Source organism: Bufo gargarizans, chromosome 2, assembly GCF_014858855.1.
Source record: "Bufo gargarizans isolate SCDJY-AF-19 chromosome 2, ASM1485885v1, whole genome shotgun sequence".
Taxonomy (NCBI): Eukaryota; Metazoa; Chordata; class Amphibia; order Anura; family Bufonidae; genus Bufo; species Bufo gargarizans.
In genome coordinates this window covers 133,857,498-133,881,033 of record NC_058081.1, presented here as the reverse complement: position 1 = coordinate 133,881,033, position 23,536 = coordinate 133,857,498, and positions in this window count along the sequence as shown.

Sequence of the window (23,536 nt, the reverse complement as noted above, 5' to 3'; positions counted from 1 at the left end):
TGACGGACACTAAATATCTTGCCCAGCAACAACAGTACAGCGGTGGGTAACGAGAGATTTAGAGGGATTTAAATTTGAGGCCTAGTATTTAGGCGCTGGGTCACCGGTATGGATTTAGTGACAGAATTAGACTTGGAAATGCACAGTAAGCGGTGTGTGTGAAGTTATTCTGAATGACCCTATGTGCACCTTCAATATTATATACCCTTTTAGGGATAGATTTCAAATAGCTCTGATATAGCAGAAACCACTAAATTATGAAATTGCTAAATTGGGAATTGTACTTCAACCCAGAACAAAAAATGTGCTTTGACGGACACTAAATATCTTGCCCAGCAACAACAGTACAGCGGTGGGTAACGAGAGATTTAGAGGGATTTAAATTTGAGGCCTAGTATTTAGGCGCTGGGTCACCGGTATGGATTTAGTGACAGAATTAGACTTGGAAATACACAGTAGCGGGTGTGTGTGAAGTTATTCTGAATGACCCTATGTGCACCTTCAATATTATATACCCTTTTAGGGATAGATTTCAAATAGCTCTGATATAGCAGAAACCACTAAATTATGAAATTGCTAAATTGGGAATTGTACTTCAACCCAGAACAAAAAATGTGCTTTGACGGACACTAAATATCTTGCCCAGCAACAACAGTACACGGTGGGTAACGAGAGATTTAGAGGGATTAAATTTGAGGCCTAGTATTTAGGCGCTGGGTCACCGGTATGGATTTAGTGACAGAATTAGACTTGGAAATACACAGTAGCGGGTGTGTGTGAAGTTATTCTGAATGACCCTATGTGCACCTTCAATATTATATACCCTTTTAGGGATAGATTTCAAATAGCTCTGATATAGCAGAAACCACTAAATTATGAAATTGCTAAATTGGGAATTGTACTTCAACCCAGAACAAAAAATGTGCTTTGACGGACACTAAATATCTTGCCCAGCAACAACAGTACAGCGGTGGGTAACGAGAGATTTAGAGGGAATTAAATTTGAGGCCTAGTATTTAGGCGCTGGGTCACCGGTATGGATTTAGTGACAGAATTAGACTTGGAAATACACAGTAGCGGGTGTGTGTGAAGTTATTCTGAATGACCCTATGTGCACCTTCAATATTATATACCCTTTTTGGGATAGATTTCAAATAGCTCTGATATAGCAGGAACCACTAAATTATGAAATTGCTAAATTGGGAATTGTACTTCAACCCAGAACAAAAAATGTGCTTTGACGGACACTAAATAACTTTCCCAGCTACAACAGGACAACGGGTAACGAGAGATTTAGAGGGATTTAAATTTGAGGCCTAGTATTTAGGCGCTGGGTGACAGGTATGGGTTTAGTGACAGAATTAGACTTGGAAATACACAGTAGCGGGTGTGTGTGAAGTTATTCTGAATGACCCTATGTGCACCTTCAATATTATATACCCTTTTAGGGATAGATTTCAAATAGCTCTGATATAGCAGAAACCACTAAATTATGAAATTGCTAAATTGGGAATTGTACTTCAACCCAGAACAAAAAATGTGCTTTGACGGACACTAAATATCTTGCCCAGCAACAACAGTACAGCGGTGGGTAACGAGAGATTTAGAGGGAATTAAATTTGAGGCCTAGTATTTAGGCGCTGGGTCACCGGTATGGATTTAGTGACAGAATTAGACTTGGAAATACACAGTAGCGGGTGTGTGTGAAGTTATTCTGAATGACCCTATGTGCACCTTCAATATTATATACCCTTTTTGGGATAGATTTCAAATAGCTCTGATATAGCAGGAACCACTAAATTATGAAATTGCTAAATTGGGAATTGTACTTCAACCCAGAACAAAAAATGTGCTTTGACGGGCACTAAATAACTTTCCCAGCTACAACAGGACAACGGTAACGAGAGATTTAGAGGGATTTAAATTTGAGGCCTAGTATTTAGGCGCTGGGTGACAGGTATGGGTTTAGTGACAGAATTAGACTTGGAAATACACAGTAGCGGGTGTGTGTGAAGTTATTCTGAATGACCCTATGTGCACCTTCAATATTATATACCCTTTTTGGGATAGATTTCAAATAGCTCTGATATAGCAGAAACCACTAAATTATGAAATTGCTAAATTGGGAATTGTACTTCAACCCAGAACAAAAAATGTGCTTTGACGGACACTAAATATCTTGCCCAGCAACAACAGTACAGCGGTGGGTAACGAGAGATTTAGAGGGAATTAAATTTGAGGCCTAGTATTTAGGCGCTGGGTCACCGGTATGGATTTAGTGACAGAATTAGACTTGGAAATACACAGTAGCGGGTGTGTGTGAAGTTACTCTGAATGACCCTATGTGCACCTTCAATATTATATACCCTTTTTGGGATAGATTTCAAAGAGCTCTGATATAGCAGGAACCACTAAATTATGAAATTGCTAAATTGGGAATTGTATTTCAACCCAGAACAAGAAATGTGCTTGAACGGACACTAAATAACTCGCCCAGCTACAGCACTAGGGACAGATTTAGAGGGATATAAATTTGAGGCCTAGTATTTAGGCGCTGGGTGACAGGTATGGGTTTAGTGACAGAATTAGACTTGGAAATACACAGTAGCGGGTGTGTGTGAAGTTATTCTGAATGACCCTATGTGCACCTTCAATATTATATACCCTTTTAGGGATAGATTTCAAATAGCTCTGATATAGCAGAAACCACTAAATTATGAAATTGCTAAATTGGGAATTGTACTTCAACCCAGAACAAAAAATGTGCTTTGACGGACACTAAATATCTTGCCCAGCAACAACAGTACACCGGTGGGTAACGAGAGATTTAGAGGGAATTAAATTTGAGGCCTAGTATTTAGGCGCTGGGTCACCGGTATGGATTTAGTGACAGAATTAGACTTGGAAATACACAGTAGCGGGTGTGTGTGAAGTTATTCTGAATGACCCTATGTGCACCTTCAATATTATATACCCTTTTTGGGATAGATTTCAAATAGCTCTGATATAGCAGGAACCACTAAATTATGAAATTGCTAAATTGGGAATTGTACTTCAACCCAGAACAAAAAATGTGCTTTGACGGGCACTAAATAACTTTCCCAGCTACAACAGGACAACGGTAACGAGAGATTTAGAGGGATTTAAATTTGAGGCCTAGTATTTAGGCGCTGGGTGACAGGTATGGGTTTAGTGACAGAATTAGACTTGGAAATACACAGTAGCGGGTGTGTGTGAAGTTATTCTGAATGACCCTATGTGCACCTTCAATATTATATACCCTTTTTGGGATAGATTTCAAATAGCTCTGATATAGCAGAAACCACTAAATTATGAAATTGCTAAATTGGGAATTGTACTTCAACCCAGAACAAAAAATGTGCTTTGACGGACACTAAATATCTTGCCCAGCAACAACAGTACAGCGGTGGGTAACGAGAGATTTAGAGGGAATTAAATTTGAGGCCTAGTATTTAGGCGCTGGGTCACCGGTATGGATTTAGTGACAGAATTAGACTTGGAAATACACAGTAGCGGGTGTGTGTGAAGTTACTCTGAATGACCCTATGTGCACCTTCAATATTATATACCCTTTTTGGGATAGATTTCAAAGAGCTCTGATATAGCAGGAACCACTAAATTATGAAATTGCTAAATTGGGAATTGTATTTCAACCCAGAACAAGAAATGTGCTTGAACGGACACTAAATAACTCGCCCAGCTACAGCACTAGGGACAGATTTAGCTGGATATAAATTTGAGGCCTAGTATTTAGGCGCTGGGTGACCGGTATGGATTTAGTGACAGAATTAGACTGGGATATGGCCAAAAAATGAACAGACTATTGCTGGTTAAATGCACTTGGTGTGACAGCTTCACCCTGATGTAGGCTTTAGCCAAAAAACAACCACACCATTGAGGGTTAAATGCACTTGGTGACAGGCGCAGCTTGCCCCTGATTTTGTATATGGCCAAAAAATGAACAGACTATTGCTGGTTAAATGCACTTGGTGTGACAGCTTCACCCTGATGTAGGCTTTAGCCAAAAAACAACCACACCATTGAGGGTTAAATGCACTTGGTGACAGGCGCAGCTTGCCCCTGATTTTGTATATGGCCAAAAAATGAACAGACTATTGCTGGTTAAATGCACTTGGTGTGACAGCTTCACCCTGATGTAGGCTTTAGCCAAAAAACAACCACACCATTGAGGGTTAAATGCACTTGGTGACAGGCGCAGCTTGCCCCTGATTTTGTATATGGCCAAAAAATGAACAGACTATTGCTGGTTAAATGCACTTGGTGTGACAGCTTCACCCTGATGTAGGCTTTAGCCAAAAAACAACCACACCATTGAGGGTTAAATGCACTTGGTCGCAGCTTGTGCTGGCGCACCACAAGACACAAAATGGCCGCCGATCACCCCAGAAAAATGAGACTGACAAACGGTCTGTGCAGCCTAAAAACAGTGAGCAATTGAGGATCAGCAGCTCAATGATCCACAGCTGCAGATCGATCAGTTAATCAAGTCCTTTGGAGGAGTTAATCTGCCTAATCTCGCCCTACTGTCGCAGCCGCAACCTCTCCCTACGCTAATCAGAGCAGAGTGACGGGCGGCGCTATGTGACTCCAGCTTAAATAGAGGCTGGGTCACATGGTGCTCTGGCCAATCACAGCCATGCCAATAGTAGGCATGGCTGTGATGGCCTCTTGGGGCAAGTAGTATGACGCTTGTTGATTGGCTGCTTTGCAGCCTTTCAAAAAGCGCCAAGAAAGCGTCACAAAAGCGCGAAGAAAGCGACGAACACCGAACCCGAACCCGGACTTTTACGAAAATGTCCGGGTTCGGGTCCGTGTCACGGACACCCCAAAATTCGGTACGAACCCGAACTATACAGTTCGAGTTCGCTCATCCCTACTGGTAATGTAAAGGAAGAGTAAATCTAGAAGAGTGGTCAAGGGATCCAGGTCAGAAAATAGAATTCCAAAAAAGCTCTCCAAAAATACATCAGGTTGTAGGATACAATAACTGGCAGAGGTTCAGGGGAAGCCAACTTTAAATAGAGTACCAAGCAGGCTGTATGGTCCTGCTGTCTGCACCCTTGTTTGGTCTGCTAATCCATCCCTGTGATAGTGCCAGCCAGCCAAATCTCCTAAGGATACCTGCACACGGTACAGAATTGTGTGCAGAAAATCCACATGAAATCAGCATGGTTTTGTTATTATTACAGGTTTGGTGTGTTTTTTCATGCGTTTTCTGTTGTGGAGTTTCTGTTTATGTTATCATTGATATCTATGGGAAAAAGCACTCTACAGAAGGTGTGGAATCGCACAATTAACATTCTACAGATTTTCAAATTTGCACCAAAGATCAGTTTCCACACCTAATAAAAAAAAAAGCTAAGTGTACATGAGATTTGTCAATTCTCATTCCATTTGAGGGTACTGTATTACGCACCGTGTGCAGGCACCCTAATTGGTGAAATAGCTAAATCCTGCCATAGGCCAGGTGGAAATTTACACTGTGCCAACTAGAAGACCAGAACGATGGAGAAACTGCCGGCCGGACCTGGGGCTGAAAGCCTGGGGGAAGGCCAGGCATGACTACGTTTAAGAGGGAGTGGTAGGCTAGTATAGGGTTAATGTGTGGGCAGGAAGGGGCGGTGTTTTAGGGGAGGGGGTTTAGGTATTATATAAGGGTTGTTGGGGCGGGAAAAGGTGCCATTTTGAGGGGACAGAGAAGGTAGCAGCCAGCCGTGAACCCCAGTACCTTTGGTCGTCAATGTCTGTCCCGATGTCCGATGTGGGAGCGCTGTTAGTGCAGCTTCGGGCTGCAGCCGTGAGCAGAGGGGCGGATTGGTTAGAGGAGCCCATCCAGGGATTCCTGCAGGGGTAGGGAGATGCAGGTGCCACAGCTTCCCCACATTGCTGGCCACGTTGTGGCTGGTGGAAGCACATGGAGGTTTCCCTTTAACGGTTTCTTGTATTGGAGGGGCTCCGGTAGTCGGGGGGGGGGGGGCGGTCCTGAGACGGCGGTTGCAGACGGCCTGGGAGAGTTGTTATTGGGTTTGCGGGATTTGGTTAAGGGGTGGGTAGGGACTGGACCAGCATCCAGGGTGCAGTTGCCTGCGTGGGGTTTACCAGTGCTTGGACCAGCGGGTAATAGTGGGTCATGGGTGACAGGGGGGGAGGCGGCCGGAAGTGCGGCTAGTGGATTGTCGAGGGCGGTGTTGCAAAGTTTGGCTGATAAGGAAGGGGAGAAGGAGGGGGCTAAAGATAACAGGGAGCCTCGACTGGACGACGCAGCAAAGGGCAAGGTTTATGTGTGCTTTAAGGAGCCTCTGGGGGCCCATTTGCAGCCTGAGTTAAAAGAGAAGATTTGGATAGGGGAGTACGTGAATATATTCTCATTACTCCCACTGGAAAGATTTAATTTGGATAGGGACCGGAGGGAGGATAAAAAGGAGGAAGAGGATAAGCGGCGGTACCGTCTGATTCCGCGGACATTTGCTAACTGGTTGCAGGCGTTTGTGATCCTGGCTAGCATTATTGGGGAGAAAGTGTCTAAGAACTGTTCTGCGCTGTTTTGTTACCTGGATGCAGTGGGGGAGGCGTATCTGGTATACGGGGCCAGGGATGGTTGCGTTATGATGAGCAGTTTCGGCAGCGGAAGGCGGTCCGTACGAGCATCCGGTGGGACCACAAGGACATTGCCTTTTGGATGTGGGTGATGCCTCCGGGTAGGGCAGGGCAGTCCTTTTTAAGAAGGAGCTGGGGGTTCCTGGCAATTGGAGCACTCGGCAGCCTCTCAAAAGGGGTTATGTTTCCAGTTCAACAAAGTTTAAGCACGAATGTTCCTCATGTGGGGGGAATCACGGGGCATAGAGGTACTTCAAGGGACGCAAGGGGAGGAGTTGGGGGGGATGCAGCTGGAAAAGGGGCGGACATCAATTCGGGTGGCTGAGATGGTGCAGTTTCTAAGTAGGCAACAGAATGCGGCGGCAGCTGAGTTCTTTTAGGGAGGGTTTTCGTATTTTGTTTTGTGGAGGGCGGGGTTTGTAAAGGGGGGAGGAATCTGAGGTCAGTGGCAGAGTTTCCGGGGGTGGTGTCTGAGAAGTTGCGGAAAGAAGTGGAGTGGGGTCGCATGGCGGAGTTACGGGTGTCGTTGCTGGGTGTGGTACCAAAGAGGGAGCATAACAAATTTTGTCTTATCCATCACCTTTCTTTTCCAAAGGGGGTTCGGTTAATGACGGGATTGCGCTGGAGTTGTGTTCAGTGGTTTACACATCATTCGAGTTGTTCGGTTTCGTGTGCCTATTTTGAGTCGTTTAGTACGTTTTTTCCATCATCCATTATTTGGAGGATTTTTTGTTCATCGGTCCACCGAATTGGAAGGGGTGTTCGGTTTTGTTACGCTCCTTTAAGGTTATGGCGCACCGTTTTGGGGTTCCTTTGGCATCTAATAAAACTGAAGGCCCTACTACCTCGCTCAGTTTTTAGGGATAGTTATTGACATGGTGGCGATGGAGTGTAGGTTGCCTGAAGATAAGGTGGAGGATTTACGGCAGGTGGTGGTGGCGGCATGTGGGTGCAAAAAAATGCGGCTGTGGGAGGTTAAGTCGTTGTTAGGAAAGCTCAATTTTGTGTGCCGTATCATGCTCATGGGGCGGATTTTTTGTAGAAGGTTGGCTAGGGCAACAGCTGGAGTCCAGGCCCCTCATCATTTCGTGCGGCTACATCGGGAGCTGCGGGATGATTTGGGGGTGTGGGCGTCCTTTTTGGAGTCGTATAATGGACATTCGTTGTGGATGGCGTATGTGAGGGGTGCAGCGGACCTCGACTTGTTTACAGACGTGGCGGGGGGTATGTTTCGGGGGTTATTTGCAAGGTCGGTGGTGCATGGGGGAGTGGCCAGCACAATGGAGAGATGAGGGTTGGGTGAAGAATGTGGTGTTGTTAGAGTTCTTCCCCATTGTGGTGGCGGTGGTTATTTGGGGGGATTTTTTTTTCCGGCATAAAAAAGTGCGCTTCCATTGCAACAATTTGGGGGTGGTAGAGGCTATTAATCACCTTTTGGCCTCGTCTCCGCCAGTTGTGCGCTTGCTCCAGTGCCTGGTTTTGGTTTGTTTGTCTTTGAATGCTTGGATAGTCGCGGCCCATGTTCCTGGAGTGGATAATTCATGAGGATGGATCATTCTTGTCGCGTTTTCAGTTCATAGCTGTTTTAAGATGGTGTTTAAAAAGTTGGGGAGGGACCCCTCTCTATTTGGGAGTCATTCATTCCGTATTGTGGCGGCTACTGAGGCAGTTCGTAGGGGTTTGGGGGATGACGTTATTCATCGTATTGGGTGTTCGGTTTCGGTCGTATGTCAGGCCGGCATTGTTATGAAAGTAGTTAGTTTGGGGGGATGAGTCAGGTTGGGGGGGGGAGGGAGGGGGCCTTCTATTGTTGACTTTGTGTTTTGTATTTTTCAGGTGGTGCGGCTTGTCTGGTTTGGATTATGGGCCACTCCTATGTTTTTGGGGGAGAGTTGCGGGCAGATGTCAGGCCGGATGGAAGACAGCTGAGTTTTCCAAGAGAGATGGCGGTGATTAGGAGGTTGGGGTTGAGGGGCATGCAGTGGAGTTGGGTGCTACCAGAGATTAGATTCCCCAGGGGTCTTAGTGATGCATGGTGGGGCACATTGACTTGGAAGTGTGTCCTTGCCGGGAGCTCATAAAGGATATAAAGTTTGATCTGCTTTGGCTGTGGGCGCAGTTTCCAGATGTAGTGATGGTTTGGTCTGACATTGTGTCGAGGAAGCATTGGAGGGAGGCCAGGTGGGTGGAAAGGTTGAACAAGGCATGGATTAAGGTCAATAGGGCTGTGGGCCGTTTTGTGGCGATGAATGGCGGTGTTGTTGTGAGGCACAGGGAGCTTGAGGCAGGGGAAGGGGCATTTTGGAGAAGGGATGGGGTGCACCTCAATGCGGTGGGTATTGATCTGTGGTGCGTAGGATTGCAGAACGGGATTGAGGTGGCTTTGCGGGTGTGGTGGGACGCAAGGGGGTGAGGTATTCCCCCCTTGGGTCGTGGGCGGTGGGGTGTCCTTGGAGTTAGTGGTTATGGTGGCTCTGGCGTAGTAGGGAGGGAGCCAAAGGAGGCTTTGGACTCCCCAGGGATTGGTTTATGGAGTGGCGTATGGCGGATATCTGCCCTCGTTGTTGCCCATGGTTACCAGTTCTGCCTCTGAGCTGGCGTTTAAAGGCTAGAGGTAATTTTTAGAGAGGGGCGGGGAAGTTACCCATCACCAAGGACCCCCCCCCCCAATGATTTTCAGCAGGTTCTAGGTTGGTTAGGTTCTGGGGCAGGCCTTTAGGTGGGAAGGCCTTGGGTAAGTTGTTATTAAATATTTATGTTATTTATGTTTAATAAAATGGCTGCTGTGGCCAATAAAATCCACCTTTGTTATTGAGTCTTATTGGGGAAATGGGGTATGGGCAGGGAGAAAAAATTGACAATACGCTAGTCATGGCAGGGACAGACATTTTAGATAAGTCATGTAGAAGGTGTTGTCTGAGATAGTTAAGAATCTTATACAAGCCCCTGAAATTATGTATTACTTAACTCTTTCTCAAGCGCGGTGCCACCAGTCCTATTCTCCAGATGCTTCTTGTTTATGAACTGCAGTGGTGACATGCCAGTACATGGCACATGACCACAGCAGCCAACCACTGTCCTCATCAGTAGATGCCACCACTGCAGTCTGTAAACATGTAAACAGCTAGTAGCAGGACAACTGGACCAGTGGTTTACAAAATGGTGCTGGTGACTGACGGTAACCACTTTTTTTTATTTTTGACCATTTGGGGGCTGGTCCTAGATTGTTACTTATCTCAGACAAGCATAGGGCTCATGCACACGACTCTTCTTTTGGTCCGCATCTGAGCCGCAGTTTTTGCGGCTTGGCTGTGGACCCATTTACTTCAATGGGGCTGCAAAAGATGCAGACAGCACTCCATGTGCTGTCCGCATCTGTTGCTCTGGTCCGTGGTCCGCAAAAAATATATAACTTTCCTATTCTTCTCTATTTTGCGGAGAAGAATAGGCAGTTATGTCAATGGCTGTTCGTGCCATTCCGCAAATTTGCGGACCGCAAAAAACGCAATGGACATGTGCATGAGGCCATAAACTGTGAATTTACAGCCAGATGTAACATCTTTAGGTAGGAAAAAAGTGACCTATTACTTCAATTAGCACTAGAGAAAAAAAAACTAAGTATTTGTATATGGAGAGTAGTGACACTGCAGCAGTCTGATTAGATATATTGATATACTCTATGACGAGGGTGCATCATTGAGATTGAATTGCTGACTAAAGGAATAAACAGTTACACTAACTGAGTAATAAAGACAGTCAATTGCTTCCTTAGTATAGGGTTATTGCTTTTTACTGGCCCCTTGTTCCTAAGATCTGGCTTCCCATAGTATTTAGTCCACTTTATGTCACTAGAGTGTGGTCCTCCACCTGGGTGTCAACCACATTTCTGTTTCGTTTTCTGTAGGTGGTGTTTACAGCATCACTCTTGACTCTTTCACATCTTGTAAGACCATGCTGCTTGAAGACCTTACTCCAGGACTGACCATAATTACAAGCAGAGAAAAGCTTCAACAAGGACCAGCAGCTTCACAAGACCAGTCAGCAAGATGATGTCTATCCCACTGACTGGTCTTCTGAAGCTGTTGGTTCATGTTGAAACTTCATATGCTTGCAGTGCTACTTGGCTTCTGCGTCACTCTGAGGCTGTCTGCTCTGATTGGACAATGTCACAGCAATGCGGTAGATACGGTCTACAGAAAAGAGATATGGTTACCACCCAAGTGACAAACCACACTCTATTAACATACAGTGCGCCAAATACTATTGGGGGGCCAGATCTCAGGAATAGGGGGACCGATGAAGAAAATAATACTCATACTCATCTTTTGGCTGTGGTATTAAAGCTAGTTATTTTGCAGCCTAGCATTTTTGCAATTTACTGCACAACTCGAAAGAATGAGAAAGTCTTGTTTTAATTAGCAAAAAAATTCATACAAAGCACAATCTGTTTCCAGGTCCACCTCTTGTTTCGTAAATACCTATAAGCCATACAAAAGGTTAGAGGAAGCCTCTGAATAGGATACATCATTTGTTCTTAATCAGAATGGCACAAGCTGCCTCTGGTGCATCTGGACAGGAATCACAGTTTTTATATTTTCCGCATTCTTTTTCTTCTTAAATCTGTTATTTAGTTGAAAAACAGGAAACACATCTCTGCAATTATATGGGAAGAATTCCGGCAAAAATGCATACTTTTCTCTTTACTCTGAGACTCTGACATTAGCACAAACACTGTCTGTTCAGGACATCCAATCGTTTTACCAGTAAACCATGATAGTCTAGACATTAAACACACAGGCAAAGCCAATAAATAATCTCATTTTGTGTCAAGGAACGTAATGGGATGAAACTCCCATATAAACATTAAAGACTGTATCAGCATTAAACATGCATTAGGACATGGAGGTATAAATCCTCAAAAGTCAGTCAGGTCAGTCTACAGGTGTTTCCTATACTTTGAAACAATGGAATGACACATTTGTTCATATGAAATATTATACTCCAAAAATAGATGGATGTATACATCTGAGTTTATTTAAGAACCAATTCTATAGTCAATTAAGAGTACAATCAGATGGCTTCTTCTGGAACTATGATATTCTAGACTTTAAGCTAGGCCTCCATAAGCTATGGACTCCATATGAGCTCTATCCCTTTATGGCTTATAATATATAAGAATTATCAATCTGCTTTAGGCAAGGAGCACTTGAAGCAACCTTTAAAGGGATTTTCCACCAGAAAAAATTGTAGTAGTTGGCTCATAGTGGGTTAAAAAACAACAAATAAAAGGTATTCACCTGACCACTCCCTACCCATATCCTTCCTATTGTAACACAGTGAGGGGACTGGTCTTGGGAAAACAGGTATTTTCCTCCCAGCATGTGCTGCTGGGCTTATTTGCAGCCAGGTGGGGTCAAATACCAGACTGGATGTTAATTGCCGGTCCGGGTTTTTGGCAGCACCTGGTTGTCCTTAAATAGGCAGCTGGGCTCAGCAGCAGGATCTCTGTGTTGGGATCTGAGGGTTGGTGCCAGGTTGGAGGGCTGAGACCCATGAGCCGAGGAAACAGGCCCCCTAAAGCCTGCCGTGGACTGCTGGATGCAGAACTGACATCAAGGTGACTTGTCTTATATGAGCTTTCCAATTTGTGTGAAGTAACACCAAGATGTACTTTCCATTGTGTGTGAAGTAAACACCAAGACTTCAAAGTAATGCACTGTTTTGTGCATTTGCCTCAAGTGTGAATAAACACTGAAATTTTGTGTTAAGAACTTGTCTTTTGCCTCTGTACTGCTTTCGCTTACCCTATCTACCAGAGCAAAACTCCACAATTGGTGGAGGATGCGTGCAAATGCAGTGAGGCAGGCGTGATCTCCGAAGTATTGTTGTTTTTCATTTTTTGCTCCGGGCACGGTTGTATATCCTGCATTAAACCCACTAGATTTTAACTCGTGACCCTTGACAAAATGGAGGCCATAATGAAGGCTTTTGTGGAAGCTAAATAGCAGCAGCGAGAAACCAAACTGCAACAAAGGGAGGCTAACAGGCAGCAGCAAGAAACAAACCAGCTGCTGTTACAACACGTGATGGCTATACAGACGGTAGGAACATCCCAAAGCGTCCATGATGTCCGGAAAGCAGTCCGTGCGGCGATCCCCAAGATGACACCCTTAGATGACGTCGAAACCTACCTGGCGATGTATGAGAAGGTGGCCACAAGGGAGAAACTATCCCAAGACCAGTGGGCTGAGGTTGTCGCTCCGTTCCTGGCATCCGATTCTCAGCGGGTGTATTTCAACTTGCCGGATGATCAAGTGGCCAACTAACAGAAAGTAATGGGTGAGATTCTGGCAAGACTGGGGGTGAATGTGTTAGTCCGGGCCCAGTGGGTACATCAGTGACTCGGCTAAGCCCACGAGACCCCAGTATTATGACTTATTTCACCTTGCAAAAGTGGCTACGGCCTGATGTGCTGAGTGCCATGGCTATGCTAGATCAACTATTAGCTGATATGTTCTAGAGGGCTTTGCCATCCCCTCTCTAGCACTGGATCGGCCAGGTGTCTCCTGGCAATGCCCTGGAGATGGTGGACCTGGTGGAACGCTATGAGACTACTAAGAATCTACAGGGGGTTAATTTGGGAGGGGGCAGTCAAACCCCGGAAATCTCCACCCCAGGCCTGGAGATTTGAGCCAATGAAACCCACCCGGGATGTACCCACTATGGGCTTTGCTCCGTTAGTTTGCTGGCAGTGTCAGGAGCCTGGCCATGTAAGGGCTAACTGTCCTCATCAGGTTGAGCCCATGGACACTAATTGTGGTTACCGTCAGCCGCTTTATGCCAGAAAACTGTGTGCAACCGGTACCCCGGAATCTCTAGACCACTTGTGCCAGGTGGAATTGGGAGACACTCAAGCGGAGGCGCTGCTGGACTCAGGGAGCCTGGTGACCCTAGTAAGGGCTACCATAGTGCGGTCCACTGAGTATACTGGCTGGAAATTTGGGGTGATGTGCATCCATGGAGACTTAAAAGACTACCCCACCACGCTGGTGTCCTTAACCACGGTAGCCGGCAGGTGGACCTACGAGGTGGCAGTTGCCACAAATCTACACTACGAACTCATAATAGGGATAGATTTTCTGGGATTCCCAGGCCTGTGGCCAGTTGTAAGAGTTACCCGTGAGTCAGGGGTCAACTCAGGAGATTGGCCTTGTTCAAGAGGAAGGCCAGTACCCTGGGAACCTGAGGCCGAAAGGCCAGCAGTAGGGGTGACCGCCACGGTGGAAGAGGGGGAGACAACCCCACTGAGTGTAATGGTGGGATACGTGGAGGACTTGCCACCGGGTCCTGAGTTGGCAGACCTCAACGTCTCCGGGGAAAATTTCAGTACAGCAGAACACCGGGACCCAACCTTATCCCGAGCCTGGGAGAATGTGGTAATAATTGATGGTGAACCACAACAACCTGGGGCCAAGTCGATGTTTTGTGGTTCATCAGAATATGCTGTATCGGGTAAAACAGCTGTGGGGTGAACATATTGAACAGTTGGTGATGCCCCAGGCTTATCGCAAACTCGTATTAGAGTTAGCCCACCAACATGTTCTCGGGGGTCATCTGGGAATGTAGAAAACACAGGACTGGATATTAAAATGGTTTTACTGGCCCAGTGTGTTTAGAGAGGTGGACGAATTTTGCAAGTCTTGCCCGATCTGCCAAACAACTAACCCCCCAGCACCTTTTCCGCAGTCCCTTAGTACCTCTCCCGATCATCGAGGTACCGAATCGGTATGGACCTCATAGGCCCAGTACCGAAGTCCGCTAAAGGACACTAACATATCTTAGTCGTCGTAGATTATCTCACTCTGTATCCGGAGGTGGTGCCACTGCGACATACATCAGCCAAACTTATAGCTAAAGAGTTAATGGAGATGTTTTCCCGGGTGGGGTTCTGATAGACCAGGGGACCCCTTATATGCCCAAGGTCTCGAGAGAACTCTGTAAGTTTCGGCACATCAAACAGCTATGGACATACGTTTGTCATCTGCAAACTGACGGCCTGGTAGAAAGGTTTAACCAAACATTAAAAAACATGTTAATAGTGGTGTCTAAGGATGGGAAGCCCTGGGACCTCCTTCTGCCCCAGGACTCTACTGGGTTCTCGCCCTTCGAACTGCTATATGGCAGACATCCTCGTGGCCTGTTGCACATAGCCAAAGAGGCGTGGGAGCAACAACCCATCCCCATATAAAAGTATTATTGAATACGTCACCCAGATGCAGGAACATATGAAAACAGTGTTGCCTCTTGTAAGAGAGCATATGGAGGCAGCTCAGTGATCTCAAAGTCGGGGTTATAATCGTCAGGCTTGGGTCCGGATCTTTAACCCGGGAGATCGGGATTTGGTTCTGGTACTGACCATGGACAGTAAGTTCCTGGCTAGGTGGCAGGGACCCTACAAAGTAAGCGAAAGCCGGAGCAGGTGTACCATGTGAATTTACTCAAACCTTGGAGAGATAGGGAGACCGGTACTGACGACAGCCCACGGCCGAGCTTTCTACGGGAAGAGGTTTGATGTGTCACATGATCCTCTTCCTATTGAAAAAACTAAAGTTGGATTCAAAATGGCCGACTTAAAAATGGCCACCATGGTCACCACCCATCTTGAAAAGTTTCCCCCCTCACATATACTAATGTGCCACAAACAGGAAGTTAATATCACCAACCATTCCCATTTTATTAAGGTGTATCCATATAAATGGCCCACCCTGTAGTTTATTGTGGTAACATTTTCAATATATAGAATTGTAAAAGTTTATCTTCTCAGTGTAGGCCCCCATTAATTGGTCTTGCTTGAGCAGAGCAATTCCAAAGATACGTTATGAGACCAAGACGACATCAGCCAAGATCTACATTTCAAAATGGTTGTTACAGGCCCTTTACACAGGCCGAGCATCATCCAGATAATCGCTAACAAGCATTCATACAAATGCATGTTAGCGATTATCTGGCAGTGTACAGGCGCCGCTAATCACATGATGGAAAAGAGAATCGTTCTTTCAGTGTTTGCAGGCAGCAGATTGTGCTGTGTAAACACGCTCTGCTGCTGCCAAACAACAAGTCTGTATGGGGACAAGTCTGTATGGGGACGAGTCTGTATGGGGACGAGTCTGTATGGGGACGAGTCTGCATATAAATACAGCAGTCTCCTCCACTGACGAGCAGGCAACTTCTGGATAGTAACGCTTCCTTCCCGACAATTGCCTGCTGTATCGTTCCATCTAAAGGGACCTTTAATCTGCCCCAGTGAAACAAAAACATCTGTCACAAACTGATAAAGGTCTCAGTGTATAACAAAGAAAGTGAAGGATGAGGCAACCCATGTCAGGATTACTGTTTGTTTAACTTTATGGTTAAACCGGAGACGTGTCAGACGCCACCCGCATGACATTACCTGTTTATTGTGAAATTTAATCTTTGCTTTCTTTTCCCACTATTAGTGTCCCTAATCCTCCCGAGAATTCTGGAGCCTGATGTGTATCTAATGAACGTATTGTTTTTATACCAGAAGTATAGCACTTACAGAGAGTTTCTCCAGTCTAATGTCTATTCAGGAAGGTAGTGATAAACTTCTTAAACTTCTTGATGCATCAATGATCTCATCATTTTCAGAATTCAACTTGTATACTGAAGAGCACCACCATCTAGTGAGATAGATCTGTAGCACTTTTATATTCTAACCAACCTGTAAAGACATTATTGTATTATAGGTCGGATCTCCCAATAATGAGGAGTTTATCTGTCAGTGTATTGTGCATGGGGAGCTCTCAAATCTTTCAGATAGATGATGTCAGGGAGAGAGGAATTGGGCAAACTGAAGACTCTCACCCTGTTCTTTTGCCCTCCCAGGAGTACACCCACCGCCAGAGGTGCCTGACATTAGCTTTCTCCCTTCTCCCCATTGACAACACATACACACTCAATTGGACCAAAATCTGCTGACCAAATGATCAAACAACAGCTACTGAATGTGTATGGCCAGCTTTAGAGGATCTCATTAAATACATTCATTATACAAGCTTATCAGATAAATCAACTTTTTATGGATATGTTTATGAAAATAAAATTGGTATATTCACCTAAAGCCTGCAGTTTTGGTGGATTTCCTGAAATTTGCAGCTGCCTTGTGATGGTCTCTTGTCCACTTCTGAAGGTAGTACACTGTCGTTTAACTGCGTTATGGTACCTGTAAGATAAAATAAAAAGGGGTTTCTTCTGATCATAAACAGGTTAAAAAGATATAACATAAATGTTCAATAAAGTGGTCTTCTGTCCAACGCAATTTCTGCCAGTTCCCAGGGGCGTAGCTATAGGGAGTGCAGAGGTAGCAGTCGCTACCGGGCCCAGGAGCCTGAGGGGGCCCAAAGACCCTTGTGCCACATAAGACACTGGCATTATAGAAAGTGCATACTGGTCAATTTACACCTCTGGCTGGAGGGAAGGGGTTAGGTTAAGAATTTGGCATGAGGGGGTGCCCTTTCAATGTTTGCCTCAGGCAGCAGGAAGGATATGTGCTCCCCTGCCCCTTGCCAACAAGCACTGAGAGAAGGGGGGCCCAAGCTGAACTCTTGCACCAGGGCCCACAAGCTTTTAGCTACGTCCCTGCCAGTCCCATTTGTGTCCTGTTTGCCGGGTACAAAAAAGAGCGCATGAACATAGACTATCCATTATTGTCTACAGGAGATCCAAAACATTTTACTGTAAGTGCTGCTTATTGCTCTGCAAATAGAAGATTGGTGACACCACTTCTTGGGAATCAGAGGCGATGCCAGCAATCAAAAATTGCTATGCTATGGTATAATGTAAAAAAAAACACCTTGGCCATATATATATATATATATATATATATATATGAATATTACATCAACAATTATAATTTTTGGTTAAGATTTATGATGTCTGATTGCACTCTTAACAGGTCAACTGCATGTGAGACAACTGATCATTACTGTGACCGCTCATCTGCCATATCATTTCCATTAAGTTGCTAGCACATTATTATTCCCTCTACACATGGGGGGATGTGCTGCCGACCACTGAGCCTTTATGCTTCGCACAGCAGATCTGTGTAGAATGGTGGGGTTTTTAGACAGGCCAATGAGCATCTGAATGAACGTTCCCATAAGGCCCCATGCACACGACCATATTTCTGGTCCGCATCTGATCCGCATTTTTTGGGTCGACAAAAAATGCAGACAGCGCACCGTGTGCTGTCCACATCTTTATGTCCATTCTGTAGTCCCACTAAAAAGACAGAATGTGTCCTATTCTTCTCCGTTTTACGAACAACAATAGTCATTGTTACTATGGGTCCACAAAAAAAACGGATTTTGGATGGGTAAAATCTCAGGGTGCCATTGTGTATGACTTCTGTATGGATACTGTGTGTTCTTGTGTATGGTGTTTGCACATATATTTGCACTATAGGTATGTACTGATTGTGCTGTGTGTGCACTGTATGTGTGGCTTCTGCATGGAAGCCTGTGGAGAGTGGACACCACACTCCACGTCTGCACAGGCTGAAACTCAGGCTTAGGCCTCTTTCACACTACAGTTTATTTTTTTCGTTTTGCGTTCCGTATATGGAACCATTCATTTCAATGGGTCCGCAATAAAAATAACGGAATGTACTCCGTATGCATTCTGTTTCCGTGTTTTCGTATCTCCGTTCTGTGCAAAGATAGAACATGTCCTATATTTGGCCTCAAATCACGTTCCGTGGCTCCATTAAAGTCAATGGGTCCGCAAAAAAAACTGAATGCATACGGAAGTGCATCCGTATGTCTTCCGTTTCCGTTCCGTTTTTTCTGAACCATCTATTGAAAATGTTATGCCCAGCCCAATTTGTTCTATGTAATTACTGTATACTGTATATGCCATACGGAAAAACGGAACCTAAACAGAAACACAACGGAAACATAAAACGGAACAACGGATCCATTAAAAACGGACTGCAAAACTCTAAAATAGCCATACGGTCGTGTGAAAGAGGCCTAAGGCTAGCCCTCTAGCCTTGTACAAAAACACCCAGAAACCAATGCTTTGCACAGTACGTAATCTTTGTACGGTATGCATTTCTAACCCTCTTCATCCTAACTTTAAGGATCCGGTTTGTTCCAAAGCTGACAACAATGTTGGCAGACAGAATTTTCACTGAGCCATAACACAAGTCATGGAAATGGCACAAGGGAGCAGTGAGACTTAGTATTCATTTTACATCCTCTTTGCTCAGGTTAATATGGTTATGCATTTTGGCTCTAAGAGGCCAACTTCAATGTGAGCCAACCAATCAGGACGGCGGACGTCCTCCTCTCTCAATGTTCCTACTAGCCCTCTGTGCATCCGATTTATAGTCTCTAATAATAATTGACACAACGTAATTGACCTAGTTAATAACCCTTGTGGGAATTACCTATACATTGTTAATGAGCCTTGTTGGAAATGTTCTTTACTGATGTCGAAGATATTTAAGAGATTGTGCGCCCGTCCCTGACATTCTTCAGGTTACAGCTGCAAACTGAAAACATGCCTGTGTGTATTTTAATCAGTCCAAAGAAAACACAGTCTTGTAGCAGATTGAATAACCTATGGCAGTGAGAACGTTCCAGTCTGCGCTGAGATCCTATGCCATATGGCAGTCGGGACTTTCATTTTCTAACAGTCTCCTGAAATATTTCTCAGTAATGTATGGCTAGGAGTGAGATGTGTTATTCACTTGTGTTATTTTTGGCAGATGCCAAGTGAATTATCTCCTGGTGTAGCCATTTGCGCGAATCCAAGAGATATGAAACGGGTGTAATTGCTGAGCTCTGGGAAGAAAACATTATTGCGAAAATAAGGGTGGTAGCCAAAATGGACTGAGCACCTAAAGTGACGTGAAACGGCTGGTTTTAAGGAGGTAAAGCAATTCTTTGTTTAAATTTGTTCCTTATGAGCCTGTTTGCAAATGCTTATCAAAGGGGTTTTCTGGTGGGATCTAATTTTTATGTAAGGGACAGGAGTGGAAGTAAAAAAAACACTACTTGCTTGATCCCCCATTACTGTCATTCCCATGCTTACCTGATCCCTGCTGCTCTCCACTTTCTGGTCCCAGCTCCACACGCAGGAACTACTTGGAGATACCTTCTCAGCTAATCACTGATCGAGACTGGTCACCATTGCCACCAGTTATTGGCTGAACAGGTATCTTTTGCTGTTTACTTTGTGCTCAGTCTGGAACAGGAAGCATGGACCAGAGGAGACCCCGTAAGCATTGAAGCACCAGCATTTTACCCCCCTGGACAGCTTCTTTACATACAGTGGATATAAAAAGTCTACACACCCCTGTTAAAATGTCAGGTTTCTGTGCTGTAAAAAAATGAGACAAAGATAAATCATTTCAGAACTTTTTGCACCTTTAATGTGACCTATAAACTGTACAACTCAATTGAAAAACAAACTGAAATCTTTTAGGTAGAGGGAAAAACAAACAAACAAAAAAAATAATGTGGTTGCATAAGTGTGCACGCCCTCTTATAACTGAGGATGTAGCTGTGTTCAGAATTAGGCCTCTTTCACACGGGCATTGCGGGAAAAGGTGTGGGTGCGTTGCGGGAACACGCACAATTTTTTCACGCAAGTGCAAAACATTGTAATGCGTTTTGCACGTGCGTGAGAAAAATCTGCATGTTTGGTACCCAAACCCGAACTTCTTCACAGAAGCTCAGGTTTGGGATCGGTGTTCTGTAGATTGTATTATTTTACCTTATAACATGGTTATAAGGGAAAATAATAGCACTCCAATAGCGCTGGAGGGGTTAAAAATAAATAAATAAATAATAATTTAACTCACCTTAATCCACTTGATCGCGCAGGCGGCATCTCCTTCTGTCTTCTTCTTTGCTGTGTGCAGGAAAAGGACCTGTGGTGACGTCACTCCGGTCATCACATGGTCCGTCACAAGAGCTTTTACCATGGTGATGGATGTGCATGTGATGACCGGAGTGACGTCACCACAGGTCCTTTTCCTGCACACAGCAAAGAAGAAGACAGAAGTGAAGCCGGCTGCGCGATCAAGTGGATTAAGGTGAGTTAAATTTTTATTTATTTTTTTAACCCCTCCAGCGCTATTGTACTATGCATTCTGTATTCAGAATGCTATTATTTTCCCTTATAACCATGTTATAAGGGAAAATAATAATGATCGGGTCTCCATCCCGATCGTCTTCTAGCAACTGTGCGTGAAAATCGCACCGCATCCGCACTTGCTTGCGGATGCTTGCGATTTTCACGCAGCCCCATTCACTTCTATGGGGCCTGCGTTGCGTGGAAAACGCACAATATAGAGCATGCTGCGATTTTCAGGCAACGCACAAGTGATGCGTGAAAATCACCGCTCGTGTGCACAGCCCCATAGAAATGAATGGGTCAGGATTCAGTGCGGGTGCAATGCGTTCACATCATGCATTGCACCCGCGCAGAATACTTGCCCATGTAAAAGGGGCCTTAAGCAATCACATTCAAAATCCTGTTAAATAGGAGTCAGCATACATCTACCATCATTTGAAGTGCTTATGATTAACCCTAAAGAAAGTTCAGCTGCTCTAGTTGGTCTTTCCTGAAATTTTCTCAGCCGCATCCCACAGCAAAAGCCATGGTCCACAGAGAGCTTCCAAAGCATCAGAGGGATCTCATTGTTACAAGGCATCAGTCAGGATAAGGGTACAAAAGAGGTTCCAAGGCATTAGATATACAATTGCAAGAAAAAGTATGTGAACCCTTTGGAATGATATGGATTTCTGCACAAATTGGTCATAAAATGTGATCTGATCTTCATCTAAGTCACAACAATAGACAATCACAGTCTGCTTAAACTAATAACACACAAAGAATTAAATGTTACCATGTCTTTATTGAACACACCATGTAAACATTCACAGTGCAGGTGGGAAAAGTATGTGAACCCTTGGATTTTATAACTGGTTGAACCTCCTTTGGCAGCAATAACTTCAACCAAACGTTTCCTGTAGTTGCAGATCAGACGTGCACAACGGTCAGGAGTAATTCTTGACCATTCCTCTTTACAGAACTGTTTCAGTTCAGCAATATTCTTTGGATGTCTGGTGTGAATCGTTTTCTTGAGGTCATGCCACAGCATCTCAATTGGGTTGAGGTCAGGACTCTGACTGGTTACATGGTGTTCAATAAAAATATGGTAACATTTAATTCGTTGAGTGTTATTAGTTTAAGCAGACTGTGATTGTCTATTGTTGTTACTTAGATGAAGATTAGATCACATTTTATGACCAATTTGTGCAGAAATCCATATCATTCCAAAGGGTTCACATACTTTTTCTTGCAACTGTACCATGGAACACAGTGAAGACAGTCATCATTAAGTGGAGAAAATATGGCACAACAGTGACATTACCAAGAACTGGACGTCCCTCCAAAATTGACGAAAAGACGAGAAGTAAACTGGTCTGGGAGGCTACCAAGAGGCCTACGGCAACATTAAAGGAGCTTCAGGAATATCTGGCAAGTACTGGCTGTGTGGTACATGTGACAACAATCTATTGTATTCTTCATATGTCTGGGCTATGGGGTAGAGTGGCAAGATGAAAGCCTTTTCTTACCAAGAAAAACCTCCAAGCCAGAATACATTTTGCAAAAACACATCTGAAGTCTCCCAAAAGCATGTGGGAAAAGGTGTTATGGTCTGATGAAACCAAGGTTGAACTTTTTGGCCATAATTTTAAAAGATATGTTTGGCCCAAAAACAACACTGCACATCACCAAAAGAACACCATACACACAGTGAAGCATGGTGGTGGCAGCATCATACTTTGGGGCTGTTTTTCTTCAGCTGGAACTGGGACCTTAGTTAAGCTAGAGGGACTTATGAACAGTTCCAAATACCAGTCAATATTGGCACAAAACCTTCAGGCTAGAAAGCTGAACATGAAGAGGAACTTCATCTTTCAGCATGACAACGACCCAAAGCATACATCCAAATCAACAAAGGAATGGCTTCACCAGAAGAAGATTAAAGTTTTGGAATGGGCCAGCCAGAGCCCAGACCTGAATGCGATTGAAAAATTTGTGGGGTGATCTGAAGAGGGCTGTGCACAGGAGATGCCCTCGCAATCTGACAGATTTGGAGTGTTTTTGCCAAGAAGAGTGGTCAAATCTTGCCGAGTCAAAATGTGCCATGCTGATAAACTCATACCCAAAAAGACTGAGTGCTGTAATAAAATCAAAAGGTGCTTCAACAAAGTATTATGCCTCATGCAGACGTCCATGGATCAGTGGTAACATGGACCGTGTTCTCCTGTAACAGATCCGTGTTGGGTCCGTGGGTCCGTTTTTTTATTGTCCGTGTTACATCCGTGTTTCACTAAGGGCTGTTTCACACGAGCGGATGCCGTGCGTGACATCCACTCTGCGAATGACAGCCAAGACCCGATGCGGACAGCTGAAGCACGGAGCATTAACATGATTTATAATGCTCCGTGCCTCTCTGTGACCTCTTTACTACGAGATAACAGTGACAACTTTATCTCACTGTGATTTCGTAGTAAAGAGGAGCATTATCAATCATGTTAATGCTCCGTGCCTATGCAGTCTGCATCGGGTCTTGGCTGTCATTCACGGAGCGGATGTCACGCACGGCATCCGCTCGTGTGAAACAGCCCTAATAGTCAACAGCTGAAACATCATTTTCTAATAATCTCTTGTTAATGATCCGTGAAACACGGATGCAACACAGATGGCATCAGTGTTTTTCATATAATGGGCCTGATGGATCCGTGAACACGGACAAAATAGAGCATGCATCCGTGGTAAAAAAAAATGACCCACG